The sequence below is a fragment of the Meleagris gallopavo genome, chromosome 25 (assembly GCF_000146605.3).
Source record: "Meleagris gallopavo isolate NT-WF06-2002-E0010 breed Aviagen turkey brand Nicholas breeding stock chromosome 25, Turkey_5.1, whole genome shotgun sequence".
Classification (NCBI taxonomy): domain Eukaryota; kingdom Metazoa; phylum Chordata; class Aves; order Galliformes; family Phasianidae; genus Meleagris; species Meleagris gallopavo.
This window is the reverse complement of record NC_015035.2, coordinates 5,136,494-5,139,953: the sequence shown is the minus strand read 5'-3', so window position 1 is coordinate 5,139,953 and position 3,460 is coordinate 5,136,494.

Below are 3,460 nucleotides of genomic sequence, written 5' to 3'. Positions count from 1 at the left end.
GGAAGTGAGCGCGGGGGCGGCTCTGCGGCTCCCGCTGCCTTTGAAGCAGAAGCGAAGATCCCAGGAGTGGGAAGCGGGCGGCTCACCTCGTGGGGAAGAGCTCGTTAGAGAGCTTTGCTCGCGGGCGGTCACCGCTGGGCAGCTGTGATGTGCTGTGATGGGATGGAGATGCTCCGTGCCCGGCAGCCGCGTGGCTGCGCGTCCTGCACCGAGCCGTGCCGAGCTGTGCCAAACCACCCACCGTCCCACTCCTCCTGCCGTTGCTTTCCAGCCCGGTGCCCCACTGCCTGGTGCTGCAGCACTGCCCCGCACCGTGCCCTGCCCTGCTCCCTCACCTCCCAAAGTCCCACAGATCGTGCGTCTCATTCAGCCTATTAACAGAACACTGCCCAGCTAAAAAGCGTGTCACTTAAAACCCAAATCTCCTTTACTTTGCTATTAATCGTTTCTCAGATTATTAATGCCGGCAGGGTTTAGTGACGCCCGCTTATCGCTTTTGGGGCGGTGTCTTTGTTTCTGCCATTGTGTGGCACAGAGAAACCTCTGCTCCCAGCACCGGGGCTGGGCAGATGGAGCTGTGTGGAGTCCCCCATGAAGTCACCATTAATGCAAAGATCTTCAGGAAAACAGCCTGTGAGCACAGCTGGGGTGTTGTGGTGCAGGGCAGTGCCTCCTCCTGCTGCTGGAACCTGGAGCATTGAGGGATGCTGGCAGCAATGGGGAGATATGGGATCCCAGTGGTGATGGAGGGATGTGGGATCCCAGTGATGATGGAGTGCTGCCCACTCCCCAACGGAGCCGCCACTCCTCCCTCTGTGTCACAGCGCTGTCATTTCCATGCAGTCGTTTCCCGGCTCTGTAATGGCTCTTTAAAAGCTTTAATTAAAAACCCAGCCCTCCCCTCAGCCCGGGCGGGGAACAAAGGGAGATGAGAGGGGCTGGAGCAGGCTGCAGTGTGCCAGCGGTGCCAGCGGTGCCAGCGGTGCCAGCAGCAGCTCACACAGAATTGTGAGGCGCTGAGATGCAGCAGATCTCTGGGGGCAGCGGGGATCCCTGCAGCTCACAGCTCCCAGCATGGCAAGGTGTGTGCAGGGCTCTCCCCTGCACGAGGGATGGGGCAGTTTTGGAGCACTGGGACGGCGATGCTGCACGGTGCGATGTCCCCACGGCGGTGCCAGGTAGGGCTGGTGGCAACCTCGATGTCCCCGAGCCGCTCTGCAGCACTGTGTCCCCGTGGGTCACTCGGTGCCCCAGCTGTTCAATATCTTCTCAGGCTCAGCGTGCGGCCCAATGAAATATTTTCACTGCAGCGGCAGCAGCACTCGCTGCGGGGAGCGGGGCTGGTGCTTAACAAGGCCTTCGGCAGCGGCTGTGCGCTGGTGCTGGGAGCATCCTGGCTCTGCTGCGGGGATGGGCTGTGGGATGATCCTGCAGGGCAGCGTGGTTGGATGCAGGGAGCCGTACCGGCTGAGCCGGCAGTGGGGCCGAAGCGTTTCCTGCTCGCTGCTGCCGGGTGAGGGAAGCAAGCACCATCTTGTGTCCCTGCCAGGCTGCGGGAGCCCCGCGCTCAGCTCGCCGCAGAGTGGAGCATGTCCCCATCTGACCTCCTCCTCCCCTTCCTCCTCCTCCTCCTCCTTGCCATCCCTAAAGCTGCACATGGTCGGATCCTCCGGGGGACCCCATGTTCCTGACGGTGTCTGTGATGCCTGCAGAGCTCTGGCAGGGGCACGGCGCAGCTCGCTGCTTGTGGGGTCTCCCGTTGAATGGGGCTGGAGCAAAGCAGTGCTTCCATTCATTCCCTCCCATTTTACACCTGGGGGTCCCCCCTCCATCCTGCCCAACCGCTGCCTGCAGAGCCTTCCTCCCCGTGCACGTGCTGCCGGCACTGAGCCCCTGTGCCTGTTGCATGTGAGCTGGATTATTTTTAGCTCCCTAATGTGCCCTGCACCGCTTCGGCGCAGCCTCAGCCGCAGCTCAGGCTCCTGCCCTGCGCAGGGGAAGCCCGGCTGCCAGCAGTAAGGGCAGGATTTGGAACATGAAAGAGCCTGAGGGTGAAGGGGCACCTCCCAGCCCTCTCCAGTTGTCCCCTGGCCCCACAGAGCAGTGCTGATGCGTGTTCGGTGCCCTTGGCTACTGTAAAGCTGCACTCTGGTCCTGCTTAAAAAGGCCACCGCGTGCATTATTTTGTTAATTGAGTTATTAAACAGCTATCGACAGCTATGCTCTGCATACTTGGTGTGGTACCCAAGAAACAGGTGTTGGGATGATTGCTCACCCCGTGCTGGGGTCTCGGTGTGGGAGGTGTGGATGCCATGACAGCGGGGTGTCCCAGTGAGCTGTGGGGTGCGGGGGGGCTGAGTCCAGAGTGCTGTGCCTGCTGGGCTGTGCTGGTCAGGGCTGCAGGAAGGATCCCTGCAGAGGCTGTCAATCTCAGTGATGTGCATGGAAATGGGATGGCAGCAGGGAGAGGGTCCTGGGTGCTGTACAGAGCCTGGGGGCTGTGTTGCAGGGGGTGGCATTTCCCACGGTGACCCCCAGCACCTGTTCACTGCACAGTTCCTGCCATTCAGAGAGCAGGAGCTGCAGCATTGGTGGCTTCGGCTCGCAGCTCCCGGTTCAGTGCCACGTGCTGCCATCATGGAGGTCACCGCAGCACAGTGGGTTGGGGCAGCACTGGGTGAGGGCTGTCCCCTGGGGGCTGGGAACACCCGATGTGCCTGACCCCCCCTGCACCAGCTCTGCACCCCTGGTGCAGCTCCCTGTAAGCATCCATCTGCCTGCTCATTTGTCTTGTCCGCTTATCCATCCGTCCATCTCTCCCACAGGGCAAATGCCATAGGATGACCGCTGCTGGTCCCCTCTTACTGGCTGTGATATCGTCTGTCCTGTGGCTCACGCGGGGCTTTGACCCGGCTCCCAGCGCCTGCTCCGCTCTGGCCTCCGGCGTCCTCTACGGCTCCTTCTCTCTCAAGGACCTCTTTCCCACCATCTCCTCCGGCTGCTCCTGGACCCTGGAGAACCCCGACCCCACCAAGTACTCTCTGTACCTCCGCTTCAACCGTGAGGAGCAGGTGTGCACCCACTTCTCGCCCATGGTGCTGCCGCTCGACCACTACTTGGCCAACTACACCTGCGAGCCGCGCACGGAGCCCCCCAGCCCCCCGCCCTCCGCACACCCCGAGGAGGAGAAGGAGGAGGAGGAGGAGGGGGAGGAAGCCGAACTGGAGCTGTGCGAGGCCGCGGGGCCCTTCACCTTCCTGCACTTCGACAAGAACTTTGTGCAGCTGTGCCTGGCGGCGGAACCCGAGGCTGCCCCGCGCCTGCTGGCCCCGCAAGCGCTGGAGTTCCGCTTCGTGGAGGTGCTGCTCATCAACAACAACAACTCCAGCCAGTTCACATGCAGCGTGCTGTGCCGCTGGCTGGAGGAGTGCCTGCAAGCCCCCGGCGCCCGGCGCTGCGG